We start from the raw sequence: 26,349 nt of genomic DNA, 5'->3' as shown, positions 1-26,349 counted from the left end.
AACTCTTAGAGGGTAAGCCTTATTCTAGACTTATTACACATTCATATACAAGTCTGGGGTTCCGTGTTTATGACCTAACTTCATGTTTGCCTTACAGTGGTCATAGGGGGCACCTTCCGGCATCTTCAGGCATTCCTGGTTGCGGCTGACGAAGATCACCACCTGTGGCGTCAAAGACTGCTCGGGCAGTAATTTCTTGTTTGCTCGAGTGGTACTTGGGGACGGAGGTTTCATCGCCTACACGACCATCAAGTCTTGACACTCAGACTGCATGGCATAGATGCTTCCAAGAGCAAAGGGGGATTCCAACCCATGTGTTTGCCTCAGAAGTGTGAAATGCACCTGCATGCAAACTGTGGACTTCATAGGAGAAGCCATGGCAACCTCTGGGCAAGCTGGCCAGGGGGAAAGACTTTTGGCTGGGGGGTTGGGAAGACTGCCCACTTTTGGGAACAAAGCCAGCCCATTTGATTTAAAAGTTTTTTTTTTTACATTAATACATTTATTTCAGTGATCTGAATAAGCAGTAATGTGAAATTATGATGATTTTTAATGCAAATTTTGTATCACCAAGATTAGACTATTTGGGTCTTCCTAGCATGTTGGGGACACAAATGGCATTAAAGAGGCATTTCTGAGGAAAGCGTACATGACACAGATGTAAAATTTGATGGAAATATGCCCAACACTGTTAGCCTTTTGTGTAGCCATTTGTGGAATTTTTGGTGAAATGTTTTCCATAGAAATGGCGAAAGATTGCCAGAAGGACAAAACAGCATTGCACAAACTTGGGGTTTGGAATGGAATATTCCTTGTAAAATATGGGGTCTGCCCATCTGATTTTCAGGAGGATACCAATTGTAAATATAAGGTTTTTGTTTCATAACTAATCTTGGCAAAAGTAACTGTGCCATAACAAAGCACATCATAAAACACACACCCTAAAAACTGATGTCACTTCCCTGGTTCCAATCCACTTACAGGGAGGTGGCGACATCCACAGCCTGACCTATCCTATTTTAGAGGTATGTCCAGGTTATTTCCGCCCAAATAGTAAAAATCCTCAGATGTCATCCTGCTTATAAAAGGGGGAAGCACTGTCCAGAGACCCGGTTAGCTGTCCAAACTACCCAAATCAAGTGCATTTTGTAAGTATTACCCTCCCCAGTACCAAAAATCTGCACATATCGCTCTGTTACCTTGCATTCTGTCCAACCCCATAAAAATCCTATAACTACCCTTGTAAATTCTTAAATTGTCAGAATACTCTGTGTACCCTGTCCTTATAAAAATCTCCATGTGTTAACGCAATTCTTTTCAAACCATTTCAGTCCATTGTGTAAGTCCTTAGTACTATTTGGAATACATCAATTAATTTCCCATAGAGATAAACACGGCGTGAATAGGTTAACCTTGCAAATTAACCTCCTTGCATACCGTGTCTTTCTTTAAATATCTACCCACTAAAATATAGTTCCAGTAGAACCAATCATTTTGCTAACAAAACCGAGTTTGTCCATGAAAGTGTTTCCCTTTTAAAATCTGATTTTCCTTCCCTATAAAGAATCCCACCCTATCCCCCATCAAGAGTCACCCTTTCACTTTAGTATCATACCTGTTATGTGCCTTTATACCTCATCAATAAAACCGATTTTTGATTCTGTTTGTTTAGCACATTTCTAAAGCTGTTTACCTGTTTTAAACCCATGAAAACTTAGAAATTACAATTTTGCTACGTGATTCTTGCTGCACTGTTTTTCCATCCTAAAGTCGATTTTCTCACCTGTTTGCATTATGTTCAGTACCTTGCCTTGTAGCTTGAAAGTTGTCTTGCTTCTCTAGTACAGCCACACAAATTCCTGTCTTATTCATTCAACCACACATGTAAAATAACTATTTAGTGAATTCTCAGTGCCATTTTGCTCAATTTCAAGGGAATTGAATCTGATTTTGGCCTCCCAATGAGGGGTGGTAGGTCACATTTTCAATCTGATTTTTGCCTATTGTACCTGATTCCTTGCTACTCCTCTGCACCCACACAAAACATGGTTAACAGGGGTTTGGTGGAGTGTTGCAGGGGGAATACATAACAGTTGTGCCATTTAAAAGTATTACCAGAAAGTAATCCTGGTTTCATTCATTTTTGCATTGATGTGTCTGATGTTAGAAAGTTAAATTAAATGTATCCTATCATGTTGCTGTGTATATTATCACCACACTGGTGATTACTGCCTTAAATTCGATTTGTTTGATTTTGCCTTTGAATTTAAAAATAAATAAATATTTAATTATTACACATAGGCCTCATTCATGGTCCATTGCGACACAGGGTGTTTGTAAAGGGGGGTGTGAGACGGGTTGGCTGCCTTCTCAAAGCTGAATCCGAAATCAACAAAATTAAAAGTGTATTTATTGTGCGCCACATCCCTGGCAAGTGGAAAGAGTCCTGGTCTGTAGTGTGCCATGTTTTTAAATCCGTAACAGAGAGAGATAAAGAGAGAGAAAGAGAGAGAGACAGAGAGAGAGAGAGAGAGAGAATAATAGGAGGGTCAGTGAGGGAGAAAGTGCGCTCAACAATCTAGATTGTAGAGATAAGGAAGAGTGAGAAAGTGTAAGACAACACAGCAAACAAGAGAATGAGACACAGCAAAGGAGAGTGAGATTAAAAAGTGGGCAGAGAGTAAGAAAGGTGTGTGAAAATGTGATGAACCCAGTGAGAGACCAAGAGAGAATGAGAGAACATGGATATATAAAGAGAAAGAATGCATGAATCACCTTCAAGTCCTGCTGCTGCATCATCTATAAGGCAGTGGTCCTCAATTCACCCAGCTACCCTGCAGAGAAAATCAGCATCTCCGGTGGACAGGGCACCGCCAGAAGCCAGGACAAGTGCAGACTTGAAATTCGCTGCTGCAATAAGGAAAGGACCAGAAACTAAGGCTTCTCTGCCTAAAACCTAGGTTTATGGAAACTCCCCCGTCAGTATCCGACTCGCCCTCATGCTCCTACAATTCAGAAAATAACTCAAGACCCACCTCTTCAAGGAGCCTCTCCTCAACACCTAGTCCATCATATCACACCGCGTGCCACCTGACTCGCTGTATGCCGTCTGCCCCTCTCCTCCCTGACACGGTTCCATGTGATAATATCCCCGGAAAAATGTCTCAGTGCAAGAATTGCGCTATTTATTTGCAGCAACATTAACACATGGAACTTTCGGGGACACCCCTGCAACCCTTAAACGTTTTTAAATGGAACAGGGGACACCACTGCAACCTTCGCTCCCATTTACCCATTATATTGTCCCCATAAATAATGTTGCCTATGCCGTTTCCGGGCGACTATATGCATGGCGACATTATTTATGGGGATAATATTACCTGATACCCCTGCAACCCTGTACAGCTCTACCCCTCCTCTGTGCCCCTCTGTATCCTACCCTGCTGGATTTCTGTTCTGTTGTTCCCTCTGAAAAGCGCTCCATTATGCATCTCTACTCTTGTATACCCATATGAAGCACTTCATTGTGTATCTTTCTTGTTGTATAACTCTGTTAAGCGCTCCATTGATTCTTGGAAGTAGGTCCACCGTCAATATATACCATATTAATAATAAATAATAATAAAGGAAGGGAACATTAGAGAGAGAGAAAGAGAGGCAAAGAAGGATGAACATGGATAGAGAGGGATAGAGAGAACAGAGACATAGAGAAAAAACTGAGGGCGAAAGAGACATAGAACAGACAATATAAGAATCTCTGTACTTTGCTCTCCCAAGCGTTCGGCTCAAGTACCATATTTTTGATTTTAGTTAACTAAATCAAACCCTTTGGAAACCACCAGTTTAGTTTAGTTTATTCATTTGTATTGCGCACCAGACCCGAGGGTATGAGGGCGCATGAGCAGCAAGGTGATTCAAAGCTTGGTTACAGGATGCTTATACTTTACATTACATAATTATACATTACATTACATAATTACAGTGTGACGATGAAGGAACATGTGTACAGTTTGGCAGGAGAGAATGCAGTAGATGTATTTAAAGAATTACAAATATATACAAGTTTAGTATTACAAATTTACAGATTCTCTTAAAGCATGCAACGCGGAGAGCAGCCGTGTGGTGTTAGAGGTGTTAGTGGTTCGTGATCTTTAACCAATGGATGTAGTTGCGTCTAAAAAGTGAGTAAGGTTGGGGAGTTCTGAGCGATGGTGGTAGGGAGTTCCAGTGTTGGGGTGCTTTCACCTGGAAGCTGTTGCCACCCATTTTAGTGCGTTTAAACCTGGGGACGGTGAGCAGATTAGCATTGGAGGTTCTGGTGGGTCTGATGGGGCTGTGTTTGCATATTCTGTCTGCCAGATAGCGTGGGGCAGCATTATTCAGGCATTTGTGGGTGAGCGATGCTACTTTAAGCAGGATTTTGTCTGTTGTGCTGAGCCAGTTATGGGATTTCCTGATATTGGAAATGTGTTCCCTCCTGGGAATATTGAGTGCTGCCCTAAGGGCGTTGTTTTGTAGCGTCTGAATTTTGTTGGTGATTTGTTTGGTGGCTCCTATGTAGAGGGCGTTACAATAGTCCAGTTTGGATAATACCAATGCTCTGGCAAGTGTAGTGCAGCTGTGGGTGGAGAGGAAGGGTTTGGCTGCTCTTATGAGCTTACATGTGTAGGCCGTAGAGGATGCCATCGAGCTAACCTGTTTGTGGAAGGTTAGGGAGGAGTCGAGGTATATTCCTAGGGTTTTTACTTCTTTCGAAACCTTGATTAGGTTCCCATCTATGATGAAGTTGGCATAATTGTGGTCGAGTTTGGTTAGGTTGGACGTAGAACCAAGGATGATGAGTTCAGTTTTGTCATCATTCAGGCATAGACTGTGCGAATGCCTGGATGATGAGATACACCCTGTTCACCAAGGCCAAATCCTGGTTGTAATCTCCCGTCAACGGGATGAGGATCTGTGTATCATCGGCGTAGTTAGTGTAGGTGATACCCAGGCCGTCTAGATCATCAAACAGGGGCTTTGTGAACACGTTGTACAGAGTGGGGGAGACGCACGAGCCCTGTGGGACTCCACATGTAATGGGGATGGGTTCGGCGGCGGCAGAGGAGGAGAAGACTCGCATGGATCTGTTGTTGAGGAATGACTCAATCCAACTGATGGCTTCTTGTGAAAAGTGGGCAGCTGAGTCTAAATGATTACATAGGATTTTATGGTCAACTAGGTCAAACGCCGCAGAGAGGTCTAGCAGGAGTAGTAATGCAGTTTTCCCGTTATCTCTAAGGTCGTCTATTTGGGCTTTCAGATCTATCAGGGCTGTTTCAGTTCCATGTTGGGGTCTGAAGCCGGATTGTCTTATTCCTAGAAGGTGGTTTGTTTCAAGATACTTTTGAATTTGTAGGTATGCTGTCTTGTCTAGTATCTTGAGCAGGAATGGGACGGTGGTAATCGGTCTGTAGTTGGTTGGGATGGACGGGTCAAGGGAGGGTTTTTTGAGGAGAGGGAGGACCCAGGACTCTTTAAGGTTACTGGGGACTGTTCCTGAGGAAAAGGAGGCATTGATGAGTCTGGAGATGAATGGCGAGAGGTCTCGTGCCGCGTCTTTAATGATTTGTGGGGGGCAGAGGTCACCTTTGCAGTTGGAGGGTTTAAGGCCAAGAATTATTTTTTCTACTTCGAGGGAAGAGACTTTGGAAAAGCTGAAGCGAGCAGAGTTAGGTGTGTGGTGTGAGGGTGGAGGGCTCGAGTGGGCGTTGATGGGGTTGGTAAGATTGGTGAGGGAGTCTTTCTTATTTTTAATTTTTGTTTGAAGGCCAGTGACTTTGTTGTTTAGTGCATTTTGGACACTGGTGCACCATTGTTTGTTTTTAACGCAAGTATCTGGGATTGTTACCGGGGTTTCCAATTCTTTCAGGATAGTAAATAATTCTCTGGAGCTGGAGTTGGATTGGGAGATTCTCAGGTTATAGGATTCTTGTTTGGCCGCTATGATTTCTTTTTTATAGTTGGCCGTTATTTTGTTAAGCAATAGTTTGTTGTGGTCAGTCGGAGATTGTCTCCAGACTTGTTCCAGTTTACTCTTTTCCAATCTAAGGGTTTTAAGATGGCTGGAGAACCATTGGTTGAGGTGCTTTTTTGGTTTGGATTTTCTAAGTTTCAATGGTGCAATGGCGTCTAAGGCTATGCGCATGGTGTTGTTATAGCCTTCTACGAGGTCATAGGGATTAGAGTCTTGGAGTTGGCTTAGTGTAGGAAGAATGAGTGGGATCAGTTTTTCTACTGTGATATTTTTTTTGCTTCTCGTGTGGATGGCTGGGGCTAGTGCCATGTTGGTTGTAGGGCTTGAGGCCTCAAGTGAGAAGGAGAGGAGGTGGTGGTCGGTCCAGGATTGGGGAGTGTTGGTGATTGCTGGAATCTCTGCTAGGCTAGAAGCTTCTATGGAGCTGCAAACATTTTGATGTGTCACAGCGCGTGGCAGCGTGTGTACACAAGCAGGGAAGTCACGCTGCTCTTTGCTTAGGGTACATGTCAAAAAGGGTGCCACTACCTTGATTTTCAAAGGACAGCCAGTGTGACAAATGAACTTCCGGGGCAGCAGTGGTCCAGGGATGAATATCGGTTTCTAAACCATCAATCAGCCTCACACCTCTAGTACACCAGAAGGGATGCTAACAGATTGGAAATGCAAGTACATTATTAACCTCCTTGTCCAGTTTTGGTAACGTGGATGAACGGCAGACTTATCTCTGAAAGCTAGTGGATCGTTGGTCAGTTGCCCACCAACGAAAATACAATTATTACCCAATGATAAAAGGACTGTCCAGTCAAGGTTGATTGAAAATATCGGCATTATTATTATTATTACAAAGACAGTTCTAGCACAGTACAAAATACAACCCACCCTGTAAAGGAAAACAGAGGGCAGACAGTTTCAAGAAGGAAAGGGATGACCTCTGGATACTGACAGGAGGGTAGTCAGTAAAGCAATCAGTCTTAACTGTTCTAGGTTATTTGGTTTCAGGACTAAGGGAGCAAGGGGTTGTAAATGTCACTAGGGGCCTTTAGAGAAGGACAAGGGGGACAGAACCACAGTGTACCTGGTGCTTGAGATGATATTGATGTGCAACAGATTCAAGTCTGTTCCAGGAAGTTTTGCAGCCCTGCAACAGAGTTCAAGACGGGAGACAGCTGCGAGTATCAGTCGGCAGGCAGTTCGGCAAGCAAGGCTAGACGGATGGCTGCAGGCTGGCCTGCACAATGGCTCAGGGTCAGGAATCATTGCCTCTGTGCTGGTTGGTGGATCTGTAATGATGGTCGGGGCATCTAGGATGGCTTTAGTAACTGCAGCATGACAACAGTCAGGGGTGCAGCCGGTCGTGTTTACGAGGGCTCGACTGCCTCGAAAATATCCTTAAAAGTTGGACGCTGCTTGATGCATGTTGTGGCACTCCTCCTAGCTTCTTTTCAGGGCTTGTGTCGTCCTTTAAGGTGGACAGCCCAATTATGAGGAGCGTGTTTGCAGCCAACGGCCTTGTCCTTTATTCAGAGACTCTCTGGCACTGCCCACCTAGGAAGCTTGCTTTCAGAACATAGCAGGCACGCTGTGTACTGTCTGGATGCCAGTTATAGAGCTGCTGGATTGGCCCTCTGAGTCCGGTATGTCCCTCGGTTCCCTGGGAGATGTTTAGGGGAGGGATCTCACTTCCCTCTTGGAAATCCTTGCCTTCCTTCGCTGGCGGAAGCTGTAAGGCAGACTGTACCTTCAGCCAGTGTCCAACTGAGTCCTTCTTCTTACTCCCTTCAAAGTCATCAGATGATCTCCTAAAAGAGGGGCTCAACTCTCTTTTAAAGCCAAATGGGCCCCAGTTATTGGTGCAGGCTAAGCCTACCTTAAGGAACCAATCCTGGGTCCCCACGAACAGTAATCTGTTATGCGTCAGGTCATGTTCTTTGCAACAGGAAAGATAAGGGGTGACAACATGTACTACTAAGCCCCACCCATCTTCGTGTCTGTTGTGGATCAAAGTGTCTCTCTGGTTAATTGAGCTCTTGTTGACTCTTGAGCAAATCGCAGGTCTCCCTTGAAGTTTGTGGTGAGAACATACTTCTGTCTCCATCAATTCACAAACTTCTTCCCTCTGAAAGGTGGTCTCCTGGCAGGAGTTGCCAACTGTAAACAGTTGTCCCAGACATGCCATTCCCTGCACTTCATACAGAGGGGTGGGAGCTAGCTTCAAGTTGACACATTGCATATCAAAGAGGTGTTAAGTTTCCTGTCCCCTTTTGTCAGTTCTGCGAACAAGCCGCTTCGCAGGCATGCTTCAATTAACTCTAATCAGTATGCGGTGCGACCAGCAGAACTTAGATAACAGAGAGGGCAGATCCATGGAGTCTTTGATATTTTAATTAGGTTGGCCATGGCCACAGGAAGGTGTTGCCTTCCCCTCTCCTGAGATATCTTTGATGTACCAGTGGCTTTCACATTCCAGCTAAATGTGACAGGGAGGACTGCACCTGTAGGCTGTGTCCCCCCTGAGTACACATGACTATGTGTTTGTCATGCGTTGAGCAGAGGAAAGTGTGCGCGTATTAGCCCCTCACATTTTCTGAGGTTGCTCTCCCATACTTAATTTTCATTATAAAACTTCAAAAAAGCCCAGGCGAGCGCACACTCCCCATGTGGGTGGTCGAATTCCTCACAGCCAGTCCATTTCTCATGCTACCAGCATATCTGACCTGTCATTACATTTTGCATCCCGTCACATCAAGTCCTATGGACTGTTGAATTCGCTCCAAAATGTCCACATTCCCAAAACATTTATTTTAAACGCCCTTATCGGCGAGATTGGGGGAGGAGGCATTATTTGGCAGGTCATCGTTCCCCGACCTCTTTTGTCATTCGTTTTCCAATAAACTTTTACTATTTGTGTGGAGTCACTTGCCACTCTTCTCTCCCATTGCACAGGAAGCTTCCCCATAACTCCCACTGATGAAAAAACAAATACATCAAGATGCAAAATCCTTTACTGCGGAAAGATATCAGTGGTAAAGTTACCCGCTCCCTTATTGGAGAGCGTACATGGTATAACATGGTATAACAGAAGGAAAGAAATACATGGTAGAAAACGTTATTGGGGGCAAAATGGCTTCTTGGTGCAATAGCACAGTGAGATTGGCACAGCATCTCTTGTTACGGTGCAACCTCTTTCTACCGTGCAGCTAGGTGCTATACATATATCACATAACATACAATTATAGACATTCTCGAGAAGTGTATCCGTTTTTGTGTTGCGCCGCATCAAACTGGATTGAGTCCATTTTTGGATCTTGCGCCTCCTGCTCTTCAAATCTTTTGAAATGCAAATGTTTTCATTTGATAGTTTTGTCTGCCGTGCCCACGATGCTCTTTGCCTCATGTAATGTGCAGGGTTGAGGATGAAATGCAGTTGTGGTTTGGCAGGCTATTGGGTAGCAGACTAGAACTGTAAATACCCTAACAGGAGTGCCCTACTTCCAAGAGGGCACTGCACCCCCTAGCTTGATTGTATGTCTTCTTCCACATAATATGGAGGACAACTAACATTTCTAATCTACTCAGTCACACACTTGAATTCATAAGGAATAACTCGACTGCTCGTAAATATGTGTACTTTTCATAAGTGATAATGTGTGTCACACCTCTCTAATGGGCATGGAGATGGAGTCCTAGCAAACCATTTCTTGCACGTCTATCGTTCATGTCGACTCCCCCATCTGTCCTGACTAAAAAACAGTGGCATACATATTTCCACACCCTTTCATTCCAAGCGAGATCTAGTCCCTTTATTCTCCCACTCATTCAGGGTGGATCGCTATGCAGTGTAATTAGGTAGACACATTTTTTAAAATAAGAATGAACCTCTAATTGATGCTTTGTTTGTCTCTTGGCTAAATGTCGACCGGTTTCTGCAAGCTCGGTTATTATTGTTTTTTTATTACTTATATTTAATCAAGCTCAGTTATTTGTCGCCTTCTGCTGGGTTATTGATCGGCTTTTAAGGTGTCGTAAATGCCATCAATGTATCACGTCCTCCTCTTGAGACACCTCAGCCATGGACAAGATGCCAAAATTCAATTGTTTGTAAAGCCTGATTAAGGCTAAATTTCAAGAATACAGAGCCACTATTTAACAGCTGAATGATGCAATTAATGTGTGAAGCTAAGTGTCTTGCTTTTGAATTGAACAAAACACATGGTTTTATATCCCCACAGTCCCCCCTTTTGCGCTTTTTGCACAATCTTTATTATTGCAAAACTAATCTCTGTATTTCAGGTCCTGTTGCATCCATGGGAACTGGGTCAATGCAGACTGACCTTTATTAATCCCTTAATAATCTAGCTAAACATGTATTTTCATCGGTGCGTTCATTCCTATATTTATTTAATTATCCTCATTAAAAAGGCCATCATGGCGATAGAAAACTTTATTCTCAGGATTCCAGATACCTTGGCAGCGGTATGTTCATGAACTGATCTTTTATTAGCACATTGTCGCAGCAGCAGTAACCACAGCAATTATTATGGCAAACATTATCATCATGGAAGCGCCTAAAGGATGAAATGGCCTAATATCGTCTCCTTCTAATGCTAAACATAATGGGCCTGATTCACAGAGCGTTTTCCTATGGCTTTGCACCATTATAAAACATTTCAATGAATCAGGCCCAGTATGTAGAAGCAGTGCGTAAGTTGGCAGTCTGGTGTTCAACCTTTCGGTATCTTAAATGGGTTCAATAATGCGTGTCTTTATTTGACATGGGTAGTATAGCTCAGTGGCAAGACGCAGCGCAACACAGGTTAGAATCCCAGGTCTGCGCTTAGAAACCTCTTCAGTATTAAGCGTGTTATAAATAATCAATTATAATTATTTATTTTGAATACCATTTAACTGGACAAATCTGTGTCAGATTGTTTCTTCAATCTAATTAACATTATGGCCCACAAACAACATATTCTGATACAGGCAGACAGACTCAGGCGACATCCAATTCCATTTATTCACTTGTGACATTGCAGATCAAACTCTTCAACCCTACCCAATGTATCCCCAAAGTGATGGCAACCTAAGGGAGGAACTCCATGAAGCAATATGAAAAAGAGCAGAGAAAGAAGATAGTGACATCACAAGATGTATATATGATGTCCCGAGATACTGGGTGAAGAGGATGCTTAGATCCTAAGGAAACTAATGACGAAGTAAAGAAATTAGTGAGTTTTAAACTACAAAGAAGATTATATGTTATATTTCCTGTGTTACATTAAAGACTAATTTGTGTATTTTTACTCCATGTTTCTCAAAAATGCTGCTATAGATTACACCACTCAACCTATCATTTCAAAAGCAAGTTGGGGGGAGAACACACCCCACACCTGTGTGCATTGCTTAAGGCTCCATCCTCTCATTCATTCTGAACTGATGTTTAAATCCCTTCACTGGATGTTTAACCCACTTCAGAAGTTGAGTTGATTTCAATGACAGTGCCCCATTAGAAGACACTCCCACCATCAAAAGCTGCCTCTCTCACTGTCTATTTGCCTCCAAGTCCAGATTTGAACGCCAAGTCTCCCCTTTACAGTTTTTGCAGCCCTTCCCTCATAAACGGATTAGCAGATCCTCCCAGCTCCCATTCTTTATCACTCCCAAGTTAGCCGTGCTTGGCTTCATTTAGGGCGGCGATTCTTGATGCAAGGTTAATTTCTCCTCAGTTTGTTTTCCGCAAACAGCAATAATATAACCATTTTAACCAGACTCACCTGACATGTTCCCAGTTAACCAAAAACATCAAAAGGAAATGTGGCAACATAATGCTTACATTGACATCCCCTTCCAAAATCTCATCATGCTAAAACAGAGACCCATTCCTTCAACAACGGCTTCCACTGAAAATGAGCACCATTTCATGAGGGAGGGTGGCTGGCTGCAACAGTCTCTCGATAAACTGAATGTGAACCAGGATACTTTGGCTCCTCCACTGACCCTCCATTTACTCTGTTCCCCCAATGAATATGCTTCAAACACTCTTTGGCAAGAGCAAAAGTCACCATCTGGCCATGCCAGCCACCTAAATGCCAGAGTGGTTTTGGGGACACTGCATATCCTTCGCCCTCTTACAGAAACCAACTGAGAAATGGATCCTGTAACCCACCATCTCACCTTCCCTAGGCTCAGCACTACCGGACCCACTCCAAAAAACGGGCCCCAGACATACTCCAGTACTTTCCTGCTCCACAGGAACATCTCCCCACACAGTATATCCCATGAACCTTTTAGCTGTTTCTCCACCGAGACATACCAATCATGCCCCCAAGGCTAGAGAGACCGGTTTTATTATTTGTGAGTTGAGCAGGTTGTCTGCAAGGGCGGTGTACTCCTAATGTTCTTAATTTTAACATGAAAGAATTTAATTTGCTTTATTAACTAAATATTTAGCAATGAAGCAAGGATCAAATTCAAGTCTTGCCCGAAATGGCAAAGGATTGTTTAGCTATTCAAGAGAAGCTTCATAGCTATGATCCTGTTCAAATTCTTAGATCCACACATTCCTCTCTTTTGTGTGTGCCTATGTATAAAAGAGAGCGGCTGGGTGGAAGAGCTTTTTTTGTGGCTGAGCCCAAGCTATGGAACTCTTTACCCATACATCTAAGAAATAATGATGATTTAGTATCATTCAGGAAGGGACTTAAAACCTTTTTTTTCTTGTAGGGGTTTCTCATTCTTTACTCTTTTGTGCGCTCTAGAAGAAACAAATTGATTGATTGATTGATATGTTTACTATTTTATGTAATACATTCACGTAGAATACAAGAACTTGTGCTATATAGGTTTTTGCAATGATCAGAAGCAATACACATTACCTCTTTTTAGTCGTGACTGCTTTCCTACTCCTGGGCTAAGGTTAAGGCAACTTCATATAACAGCTGGAGAGTCTGCCTGCCTTTCATGTTCCTTGTGTTGTCTTGACCATTTAGGATGGTCCTGCAACTTGCATATATCATTCAACAGGACAGTTCAGTATCCCAACAAAGCCCAAAATGGAATGAACCATAGGGTGTCTGATGAGCGTTTTGATACCTAAAAGGACGCTGCGTCCTAAGGGAATGTAAGGGGCCTTCCACCACAAACATACAGACACAGAGCATGCGCACACGCTAGCACTTGATAAATAATAATAATAATTTTGCATTTATATAACGAACCCTCAGGTATCCGAGCGCTGCTTATTATTACCCACGCTGTGTGGTGCTCATTTATCGACCTCAGAAGGATGAAAGGCTGAGTTTGGCCTGCCTCGATTTGAACCTGCATAAGCAGGATCTGCACAGATGTCAAAGTGAGTGCTCTACTCGCTGTGCTATCGGACTGGCAAACACCTTGAAAAAAAAGAGGTCACTAACATGATGTTAGTGGGTTTCATACCACTATAGGATATATTGCAATTTATTTTTTAAATTTGAAATTCTGAGGCAAGTAAAATTGTAATACTTTGACACAAAGCTGTACATTTTGTGGCATTTCTGCTTAAGTCAAATACTAACTCAGGGCGGAAGCAGGAGGTGTGCAGATGTTATCTGCCAAAGATTAGGGAAAAACAGCACACAGAGCAGTTGAGCATCAGGAAGCGGTTTCATTCCAAGGTCTCTATCATCCACTAGTAAATCAGATGCAAATGATGATGACGAGATGGATGATGATCAACACAACAATTATGATCCAACAGAGTGCAAATGGGAACGAGCATTGCTGCTGGGAATCAGCAATATTGAGGAGGATTTCCTGTCTCTGTGTCAGGCAGCCTTTCCATCACCATACACTTCTGTTAATAGTTCTTGAGTTTCATGAAATGGGTAAACTTCAAATGTGTTTACAAACAGGTTGATTATTAATCCATCTTGCTTTCAAACAATGATGCTGGATACTTTTAAGGTATATTGAAAAGATCAGAGTATCAAAGGACCATTTCTGGTATATTTTATGTTAAATACCCTTCATGATTGGGATAAATTCCATGCACCAGTTCTCCAAATGCGTTCAGACTCGCCTGAAACTCAAGTGTATGGTTTTGGATTAACTTTAGGCCTTGACAACGACCAGGGGTCGAAACACGTGTCAGCTGGTGTTCTTATTGGAGAATAAAATGATCACATCTCAAATGATTCGGACATTTGCAAGTTCTGTTTGAACTACTTTAATATTCACATTGAGAAGACTGGTCTTGAGCGCAAGATACTCCCCCAAAGTTTAATCCTAATCTGTTCAGTTATTCACAAACTTTGTGGGAAGTTTGAGGGGGTAGGATTATCTCGCTGCCAGGCATTTTGAATCATTCCCCAGGTTAGGTTTTGGAATGAATCCAGGGTGGTCATTAGCGCATCGACAGGGACCGATCACACAGAATTAATTTCTTACTAGCCTTTCCATCACAGATCAGAAAATGCATGACATCCTTACATGACATTCAGAACACCACCAGCAACATCGGGCCCACATAGGCCCAGACTGCGTGGTAGCCCACAACAAATCAAAAGATTGGCAGTACCGAATAAACTGCAACACAATCTAGGAAACCGTGTGCCAAGGAAGGGTGGAGACCAGCTTAGGTAAAACACTGACATGCTCCCATATGAGTTGGCACCAGGCATGGGAAGAAGTACCAAAAGATCTGAGCTGCATCCCGCTCCATGTCATCAGACAAGAAATGTACCTCTACCAATTGACACACATATCCCCGAAAATACTGCAGCTATGGTACTGCTTGGGAGTGGAGTGCCACACTCCACCCTGTATATCCCGGTGGCACATAGCAGTGATCCCTGACTACGTGAGGCCAGTGTTGTGGAAGCATCTGAGCGTGGCTAAAATATCACAAGCCTCATGACAGACAGTGACTGCTCAATATTAACCTGGTTATAATGTTAGCAGTAGATCTCTAACGCTTCTCTTTTGTGCAACACTCTGGATTCTGATGGCATAGGTGGAACTCTCTGAATTCTGGTGCTGTGGGTGGGACACTCAGGATTCTGGAGGCACATGTGGAAAGCTGAGCATGACTGGGAAGTACACAGCGGATTTGTTTTCTCTTGCAAAGCAATGCTGGAATTGCACAACAAAGGTATGGCTATATCAGGGCTGGCAATACAGCAGTCAAGAGGACACAAAGTCAACTTCACCATACACATATTGACCAGTGATCAAAGCATTGACTACATGACTATCACAGCACACCAGGGGCTTTCTTTCCTCTAGCAGCGCAGACTCCTGCAATAATTTAAGGGGTCAGCAGGCAACATTGTGCGTGAAAGGGTTTCAGGGCAGAATCTATAGCAGAGTTGGAACACTCTGCCAGATCAACTGAGAAACTCAGCAGCCCTAAGTACCTTTAAGAAAGGCCTTAAAACCTTCCTCTTCAAATAGTCGCCCTTAGTCAGCAGTTCCATTTCCTATAAATCTATCGGCCTTTCTCTCTCTCTTTTATGTGTTTTTTCTGTGCCCTCACACCTATGGGTTTATGGTTGCGCTATACAAATGTAATAAAGTAAAGTAAAGTAAAGAGTTAACATCTGGTAGAAGGTGGAGGTTGTGGAGGCACACTCGCTAATGCCTTGTAGTCTGCATTTGGGCATTGTTGTAGCAGACGATGAATTAAATGCCCTTTCTGACTTTGCAAGACAATTCAAATCCTGTGCTTTGCACATGAGCTTTTACTTGTGGTCAGACATTTTATCCGCAGTGTGAGGCTGTGAAAGAAATTGTCTCTGTGGTCCAAAAGCTCCCATTTTAGTTAGGCTTATCTTGGCAAGACGTCCCTGCTCCAACTGCAGGTGCACCATAAATTACCACTGCACAATCTGTGATCCTCAGTAGGCAACCTTTGGAACTCTACCTTGCACGTGTTGAACAGGCTGTGTCATCACAGGTTACGTCAACTCTCAGAGCACAGCTCCATATGAGGCCTTTTTAACACTGTGTTAGTGTCAGCTGTGACTAATGTCTTCTCTGCCTGGTGACCTTTTGAAAAAGGCAACCAAGTGGCTTAGTTGTCACAGTGTACCCCTGATTGAGGTTCTCCATCTGGTGTACCTGCTTGACCTCATCCCGACCAACATGTTGATGGCCCTTCCATTGGCAGCTTAGGTCATGTGGAGCAGCTGATGAAGGACCTGCTTTCCACCTACCTTGGTGATCCATAGGTTATTGAATTGAAAGGTAAGATTGAGTACATTGTTGCTTCCTTTATGGACCCACATTTCAACATAAAAATGCTTTTCAACCACGTGACTCGGGGGAGGATGACTCGCAGCAAACATCATATATTACAGTCACTGTCCAAATTTGCAAGAATGTTTTGTTGAAGTGTTGACAATATGAATTGGAGAAAGAATGCAAGCAGCAGGGAGTGCATCAATCAGCTAAAATTGTGCCAAGTACACCAAGAATGTCAAGCTCAAAACTGATCGCATCAATGTGCAGTTCATCGCTGACACCTGGTGAAAGCTTTGTGATCAGTGCAGGAGCAGCCTATGGGAAGGGAAATCTGTGGGACACTCTTCAGTGGCTCAGCCATCACAGATTGAGATTGAACACAGTTGGGTCATTAACAGGTACAGCCAGTGGACTATCACCTGCACAGCTGCCTTATGATTGTCTACTAGACACTTCATCCATGGGAACAGTTGATGATCTGTTACATTACTGGTACAGCAAACGATCTGACTGGCCATCGGCACTTGTGCAAGTTGAGTTGACCTACTCCTCCTCCTCCTCCCTCTCAGCGAGGTCCATCACCTACTGCAGCACATCCTCATGTTGCTTCTCCCCATCATCCAGATCCTCATGGACCTCCCCCTCATCCTCAGAAGCACCCTTGACATGCTGAGTTGAGACTACTTTGTTCTCAATTCCCCCACCAAGAGAGGAGCAGTCTCAAACTCCTCCTCCAGAGTGACTGCTGCAGACTCCCCCACCTCCCACTCGGTGAACATGTCCTTCTTCTCCTCCACTGACCCTGCCTCTGTGGGGATGTCCACAAGAGACCCTGCCTCCACTGCCTCAACAGAGGCATCCACTAAGGGCTGCTCCTCGCCTCCCTCTGTGCTACTAGTCAGGATCTCCTCCAATAGCTATGCTTGCTCCCCCATTCCATCTCCTGAGGCCTTGCCCAATCCCTCAGCCTCCCATCGTGACTCAGACAACCACCAATGCTGTGTGGCCCAAGCCTGTGAATCGGTGCCGATAAACAGCACAAGATTCCCCAGTCTCATTTATAATGGAGATTCCCCCTCCTATTGCTAGGAGAAACCAGTTCCTCTTCTGCCTCCCCTGTATTGTTCTTCACCTCTCAGCATCATAGTTGCACCATGAAACCCACACTGGGAAAGTTGAGAAATGTGTAAGTACACCTCTAGAACCCAAAAATGTGAAACACCAAGCCATTCCCCGTAACTAAAGTACAACCACAAGATTGCAATAACTGAACAAATTACTATTTTACCATACTAATACAAACAGCACTACATGACAAACCATCACAACAGAAAGCAGGGAGGTACCACGACAACAACCAAGATGCAGGGGAAAACTGGGAACGCGTAAACCTTTTTTACTAGCTTTATTAAGGATAAAATTAGGGACAGCAACCTTTTTTTTAAAACTTCTTCTACATTTTAAAAGAAGACATAAAAACAGAAAAAGGCAAAAGACTAAAAGGCAAATATTTTGTTCTTCTATATGGGGGAACTTGAAACACAAAATCCACACACAGAACTAACACAAAAACAAATTGCCACACACATTTGCTACACAAACACACTACAGGCCAATACAATATGCAAAAAGCCAACACCGTAAGCTAAAATTCCTCAGTTCTCCTCAAACCCTGCTTCCAAGCTCCAAAAAAACCAAACACCTTCCAAGTTTGATCATGCCCTATGTACTCCTTCCCTCACTCCCTAATAAAACCTACCAAGGAACAAGGAGATTTGAGGGCTCTAATTGGCTGAATGAATTTACTTGAACAAACTTGATCAATTAGCCTCTGATTTTCTGAGGGCTCTGATTTGCTGGACAAACTTGACAAATAAACCAGTGATTCAACCTGACATCAGAAGCTCGTGATTGGACATTGAGACCACACACGAGGCCTGGAAGTCCATCACAAGTTTGACTTGGTATTTGTTGACTCTACAACCCATCCTATTCCTGGTGTAGTAACACATTTTACCCAAAATATTTATAGGTCCTGTTGGCTTGGTTTCTGGAGAATGTGTATGGCCTTTCCAATTCCACACCAGCAGATCTGGGCCACCTTGGTGAGTGCCTGCATCTGGTGCTATCTTGCAGTAGTCCCAGGCCTTTTTTCTTCACTTTGGTTGTCCTTTTCCCCGGTGTGCCTGGCCATCCCTCTCCTTCTCCAGTCCCTCCTTCCCCACACTCCCTGCCTGCCTCTCAATGACGATTGGTCCGGAGCCTCCATCACGTGACCAGAACCCCCTCTTCAGAGGATCTGCCAGGGCAGTCTTGCCCGATCAGCAAGCGAAGGGCCAGAGACAAAGGGAAGCTCCATAGGGCAGATCCCATTGCCTACAGACAAGTAAGGTGGTGTGGGTGGGGAGCACAGCATTTACTGTACACCGGAAAAACCCTGACGCTTCTACATAACTACCTCCTACTCTTAACAATGTGTTTCTATCTAGTGTGCTCTTTAGTTTGCCTAGTGTTGCCAATGTATTGCACTTAGAAGAATTGTGAAGGGTAGCCATGTATTACACTTAGAGGAATTGTGAAGGGTAGCCATGTATTGAACTTATAAGTATTCTGGAGGGTAGCCGTATATTACACTTAGAAGGATTGTGAAGGGTATTGAATTTGAATATAATTCTAGGATAACAAATGCATTGAATTTGGCTGTCTTTAAGGCTAGACAATGTATTGATTTTAGAAGAGCGTGATACAACAGTCCACAAACCTAACAACTCTCAAATATTCTGCTTACTCACCCCAAAAAACAGAACAATGTATGACACGCCTCTACCTCAACATAAAACAAGCTACAACAAACTACACACTGTGGGGTGCATTTACAGGCCCTAAACAGATATCCCTGTCACCTGAAAAGCTGCATTAAACATTGCCACCAAAAACGGCTGTGCTTTGCTTTGCCTGGAACATGTGTGGCAAGCATTTGAACATTTCACCAAGAACGGCTCTGCATTTGCTTTTCTTTCATCTAAGTTATGCACTGCATTCAAAACTGCCCTGCGCTTGCTTTTCTTTCATCTGAATAACAAGAAGTTATGCACTACGTTCAAAAAGGGCTCTGCGCTGCTGGTGTTTCCTCTGAATGACCAAACAGTTATGCACTACATCCAAAAATTGCCTTGTCTTACTTGCAATTCACGAGGGGCAAGGATTTCATCGTTGCAACCTGACACAGCTTTTGTTTTCCCTTTCATGTGAACAGCAGAGCTCTAAAACACAGCACATGAAAAAAACGGTTTGACTTTTTTCTTTTATTCAGAGTCAAAACAAAGAACCCTGTATCCCCTACGTGTCAATGGACTAACACCAGATGCAAACTCACTAATAAAAAAGGACAAATTAAAGAATCCCATGACCTACAGAACAGCATTTCAAACGTTAGATGAAAATCAGCTTGCACACGTATGAAATAAAGAGAAAAAACTTTTAAAAGCCACTGTGAAAGGATAGCTTTGCTCACACAGAAAATGTCAGGGAAATATGTTATGGGTGGGGTGTTGACTAAAGCCATGTACATTATGTTTACATTATGTTTTTCCCCACAAGACTTCAATCACCTTGGAACAGGCTCAGAATACCAGAAAACTTTTTTTGAGGTCAGGCAAGAAACCTCTCAGTTGAAAGCCTTGCCTCCCACTGAAAGTCGCACCTATAAGTGAACTATTCTGCAATGACATATGATGTGACTGAGGGTGTTATAATTCCCTGCTCTGCCAGACTTTAAGGCAGGGGGTTCAGGGAGGACAAAGAAATCAAGTATGGCTAGAGTTTGACCAGGAAGTTGGAGTTCCCCCTGCACCCACTACCAAGGACAAACTGACAAAACTTCAAAGGGTGTAATACAAATCTTGAATCACCAGCTGAGTCAGGGGAAGACAGTTGGGTGTGGGAGATGAAGCACCACCCTCTCATATGTGACAGATCCTCCAATTTGACATTAAAGGATTGATTCATTTTAGGCATTTTTTGCAGCACTCAGAATAAGAAGCAATTTAGTTTCTGCTATTTTTCAATGTGATTTCAAGGTGGTTCTTTAGAGATTAAGTGCCTTTTCCTAGGACGTTGTGGATGGAAATGGCCAGTAAAGACTAGTTTCTGGCTGATTTAAAAATGTGACAAGCATGAGATTGGATGGAAAGATGGAAAATGAGATCATGAACATGCTTAATCAGATGCAGAGTTATAACTGTTATATATTTTATGAAAAGGACAAAAATGCACCAAATGGCCATGCTACCTCACACAGAGTTGGCGATAAGCGTTCTTAATTTTCCATGACTAACGGAAACTGCATATATATTTCTTATGGTGGTGGCTAGTATAAATATGAAGTTAGGAAACATAACTCAGTTTTGCTAAACAGTTGACTTGAGAAACAAAGAACTGCAATACATGCCAAACAGACAGATGGTGCTCCCTCCCCTTGAACCAATGATGCTAGGTGGTGGAGAGAGGATTGGTAAGCTGTCCTATCCCATGGTAAGATTAATTCTAGAGTACTCCCCCTAGATTGTAAAGTGAATGATGTAATTTGGGCTATATAATGGGGGACTGTACTAGACAGACACACACAAGAATCCGGGGAGACAAGAGAAGGAAGAGGAAGAGAAGGCAACTGAACCATACCAAGGAGAGTGCAGAGATCAGACCCCTTTCCTAGTAGTCCAGAGTGTCCTTAGATCCAGCTGGCTTTCCAGAATCCCATACCAAGGCTTCCTTTGTAGGTAGCAGATAACCACATTGAAAATCCCATTGAAACCCCATTGAAATACCATTGAAAGTCCCAAATTGTCAGTATAATTCATTAACCCTTCCATAGAAGAATCTCTTTTAGCCGGTGTATGTTAGCGTATTCCTTTTGATACATCTCTCAGTTGTCTGGATAAGTCCTTAGTATCATGTTGAAATAAATCAATTAATTCCCCCATTTAAATTTTCAATCAAAATTGTTGCTATTCGAAATCAACAATCTTGTTGAGTGTTTTTATTAACTATTCTAGTCATTAAAGTATTGCCTCAAAAGAATGAGTCTCTGTGTACTGAAACCCAAATTTACCCATGTACTGTGTGCATTACCCAATGAACTCCTAATTTACATCTGTCATATTGAAAACCCCAAACTGTAGTCCCATTGAGAGCAATCCCTTTTGCTAGAATTTTACCTGTTATATGCTTCTGTCCATGTCCTTGAAAACCACTGTCCGATTTTGAAAGCTAAACCCCATCCTTAGCTGCCTGTTATTGCAAATCCCATGTAAAAAGAATTTCCATTTGCCGTGTGTAGTTTTCCTTTTGCATTTGCTTTCTCCCAAAAACAATTTTTCCTTTTCATTCCACGTTGCCCTGGTCTGCTGATTAGTAGTCTCTAAGCTTCCCTATCTCATCAAGTGTAGCAACACGAATTTCCTTTTATTCTGTCCCACCGCAGTTGTGAGTAGCCACGCGAGTAATAATCAAAATTTGATTCTGCAGTTTTGCTCCAAAAATGGGTTTTCACTTTCTTTTCTGGCTTCCCATCTTGGGGTGGTGGGCTTTTTTCCAAACCTGATTTTCTCTTTCTATCCTTATGCCTTGTCACTGCTTTCCATTCCTAGGAATTAAGTTAGCTGATGTTTGGGGGTGAGCGTTGCAGGGAGGAGTGCTACACTTTGATGCTATCACTTGATTCAAAACTGTTCTTTTTCCTGTTTTTCCATTAAAGATCTGTGTAAACTGTGATAGGATATCTGAAATTAATTGTTCTGTAGGAATCATTACATTTGTGTTGCCACATATTAGTGGCTGTTGTATGTGGAATATTTGTCCTTGTTCATTAAATAATACATTAATAAATATCTTATTGGTACAAACCAGCCTGGTTCCTAGTCCATTGTGACACGGGGAGTTTGTGAAGGTTGGGTGCGAGATGGGTTGGAGGCCTACTCAGATAGAATCTGTAGTGTAATCAAGATAAAAAGCGCTTTTATTGTGCGCCACCACATTCATTGTCGGGGAAGGAGTCCCTGGCTGGAGTGTCCTGTGTTATAAAACCGTGACAACACACACCACACAACACCAAAGAAGACACTCAGCAAACCACACAAACTACACACACACACAAACACCCACACACTAAGCATAACACAACACAGCAACCACAAAAGATCACAAACCAGCACAAAGTGGCATTTTTTTCCAAACTGAAGCTACCAACAGCACAACAAAGCTCTTGCACTTTACCCTCTCAATCCCACTAACAAAGCCCCCCCCCCACGCCCTCACCCACCTTCGGTTTCAGATCCGCCAGGGCGCCAAGAAACCATGTAAGTGGCAGCAGTATGTGGCACAGGACAAAATAACATAACGTAACATAGTAAACTCACAACTGTATGCAAACATCCCCGACTTGTGAGCCCTTCATGTCCCAAGACATGATTCACTGGTGGGGTATGAGCTCCAGTAGACTGTACTATGTGGCACTCATTCCCCGAGGTACAAATAGTCCCTGTGCTGAAACCCCAGGTTTCTTTCCTTCAAAAAACATTCTTCCCCTGCCCTAAAACACAGCAAGCCTCCCTCCTCAGTTGCACCAATGCCGTCCTACTCCTGTCATCCACCGCCCCACACAACACATGCCCTTCCCCTGTTCTTCCTGCCAGGAACACCACATCAAGCATGGCCCACATAGGTTCTTCCTCTTAGGCTGATGGCCTTAAAGTCACACCACCATCTCTGTACTGTTGCCTGGGGGATCTTTCCCCAGCCATATGCCACCCAAACCTGCACATCAGCTATCACTTCTCAGACACACTCCGTCTATATCCCACCACATGCACCACCCGCCCCTCCTCACTTCTCAGTCCGTAATCCCGTTGCTTCTTCATCAGCAGCAACCTCTTTTATTTTTTTTATTTCTCTCTCTCTCTCTCTCTCTCTCTCTCTCTCTCTCTCTCTCTCTCTCCTCTCTCTCTCTCTCTCTCTCTCTCTCTCTTTCTCTATTCCCGCCGCTCCCTCCCCATTAGTTCTTTTCTTGCTAGATTGTCTGTGCCACGCCACACACTAAAAGCATCTTTTCAATAAACCAAGCATCATTCCTCGGGCAATTACCCTATTCTACCCTCGGTGACAACCCATCCCCCATAGATACCACACCCCATCCTACGACCTCTCCTGCAGCATCTTTCCTCGGGCACCCCACCCTAAATCATTTTCCCCAGGGACCTCTCACGCCAAAAACTACTTTTCGCAGGCAGCCATCGCCCAACTCCTGCCCCTCCTTTCCACCCGTGAAGTGACCGTGTTCAGCATGTGCCAGCTGATTGGTGTGCTGTCAGGTGGCAATGCTCACTCCGCTCTCCCGTGCACATATACATGTTTAGAAGTCTTGTAACGCGCTATTTCAGCGGAGTCTCATTTAAACAAGCCACAGCCTCCCTTGCAACCGAAGTGGATGTGTGTCTACACCACAAGAACCACCACGGGCTTCTGACTCATTTTGAGGCCTTCCCTCGGGGGAGTCCTGGCCGCTAAGCGGCTCAGGGCTCGGCAGGCGGGGTTGGGTAGCTCTGCCAGACCTGTGCGAGGTCTCTGCATTGCTATGAGTGGGTCCCCATATGGTCCCCATGTAGCGGGTGCTAAAGGTCAGAGCTAGCTGGAGGTGGATTTTTCCCAGTGCTGCAAAAGCAAGGGGTTCTACCCACAGAACTGCCCTTCATTCCCACTGATGGAATGGCGTGGGGGTGCTGCAGTTTAGATTGGGGTGCATTGGCAAAGGTGTGTGTATGTGTGTGTGGGTGTGTGTGTGTGAATTGTGTGTTTCTCAGTGCTCAGTAAATTCTGCAGGTCAGGATTATGATGCATTGGCAAGGACTGTTTATAGGAGGGGATCCCGCAGGGCACCGTTGAGTTGCCTTTGCTGTCTACGGGCCTGATTCATGGAAATGTGCGCACACATCCTGCAAAGCCTGCGCACCGAAAACGACTCTGCGCTGGCCTGCGCGCATATGTTTTTCTAGGTGAAGCACGTATTCATGGAATTGTTCCCACCGCAAAGTAACCCCATACGCAAGTCAGGGCCAGAACACCCCAGAGACGCCACCACAAATCAAAATCAGCCACATACTCCTACCTTTGCAGGATCCCCGGGTACAAGCTCATGCACCCTAGTAGCACTGCATGGGGTCCTGTGAGGAATTCGACCATCCGCACGGTGGGTGTGCGCTCACCGGGGCTTTTTAAAAATGTTATATGATATTGAATGAGGGGAGGTCACCCTCTGGAACATGTGTGGGGCTAACCTGCACACATTGTCCTAAGCTCACCGCACGACATAATACACATAGACCTGTGTACTCTGGGTGGACATAGCCTACAGGTGCAGTCCTGCCAGTCACATTTAGTTGGAATGTGACACCCAGGAGTACATTAAGGCATCTCAAAAGAGGGAGTGCAAAACCTTCCCCCTGCCATGGCCAGCCTAATTAAATAGCAAAGGCTCCATAGATCCGTTGGCCCTGCAGAAATGGTGGCAGCAAATAAATACAATTAGCATACTAATAGTTTATACTTCAAACAGGCCCACATGAGGCCTAGTTGCAGAGGCTAACAAAAGATAGGAAAACCCACAACAAACTTTGATATGCACTGTGTCAACCTGAAGCCAGCTCCCGCCCTCTGTATCAAGGGCTGTTATGTTATGTTAATTGATTTTATAAAGTACTTGTTCACAGTAAGCATCATAGCGCTGAAGGGCATTAGGTGCAGGAGGACTTAGAACAGGTACTTTTTTAAGAGTCTGTAAAAACTGAAATAGTCGGGGATGGTCCGAATCCGGAAGGGTAAGGCATTCGACAGTTTGGCCGCTGCGTCCGAGAACCAGCAGCCACTGTACGGGCACGATGAAACCAAAGGATAATTAGCAGTCAGGCTTTTTCCGATCTTAGTGAGCTGCCCAGTAGGTAGAGTTGAAACTTCTGCAGAAATTCTGGTCCCACACCATGGAAGGCACGCTGGACAATACAGAGAGATTAGAACAAAATCTGCTTCTGAATCGGTAGCCAGTGAAGTGACTGCAAGAATGCGGATATGTGCATCCCATAAGCAGTGTTAGTGGCAACACAAGCTGCTGAATTCTGTGGCAGCTGGAGCCGGTCGAGGATATGAGCTGGCTGGGCACAAAACACCAAGTTGCAATAGTCGAGCTTGCTTAGTACTAGTGAGGACACCACCAATGGGTGGAAGTTCTCCAGAAGAAAGGGCAAAACCTTCTTCAATACTCTGTGATGGAAGTAGCAAGATTTGCATATTGAGCTGAATTGAGCTTTGGCAGACAGAGCCTCAGCGAATAGGAACCCCAGCTTCCTAACTAATGGAACAGGTGTACTGCAGGAGCCAAGCTCAGTGGGCCAGAAGGCAGGAGACCTGAGCGATAAAGGGGAGGAAACTGAGGAAGGGAGACTCCATGGCGAGGTGGTTGTCATGCAGTGGGGTACCCTCCCGAACCTCCTCCTCACCTTGTTCTTTAGAAGAGCGGTCTCTAGTCTCTGCCCTTTCATCCTTCGGATTTGCAGAGATTCTGAAGGCTTTCTTTCTTTAGGCTTCTTTTTCTTCTTATCGTGTAAGTAGGGTCGATCTCCCTTGCAGGCCACCTTGACCAGTATAGCCACCAAGTCACTGGGAACCCTGAGGAGCCAGTCCTAAATTCCAGGGAAAAATTCAGTGGTAACAAAAAACCCTGGTAGGTCCTTGTAGTATTGTAATTCCAGAAGGAGGAACCGTGAGGATCTTCAGACTTCTCAGCTATAGCGGAGAGGATGGATGCCGTGGGTAGTGGCAAGCTTCATGAAGTGTCCTTGCAAAAGGGGAATCACTAAGAAGGGAGTTATCAGGATCATAATTGTTTGCCAGAGGAGAAATCAAATAGCCAGCGGTAAATGACAGTTCGAATTAAGGGTGGAACAGGCAGAGTAATAAGCATCCGAGTTGTAGTTAGAGGAGTAACCCAACACAGCGAGTGTTGCTGGTTCAGAGCAGCTGAAACAGCAGCTGTCAGGGCATATACAGATAGCAAGAAGTAGAAA

The sequence above is a fragment of the Ambystoma mexicanum genome, chromosome 2q (genome assembly GCF_040938575.1).
Source record: "Ambystoma mexicanum isolate Mex_15411 chromosome 2q, UKY_AmexF1_1, whole genome shotgun sequence".
Classification (NCBI taxonomy): Eukaryota; Metazoa; Chordata; class Amphibia; order Caudata; family Ambystomatidae; genus Ambystoma; species Ambystoma mexicanum.
This window is presented reverse-complemented; position numbering follows the sequence as displayed.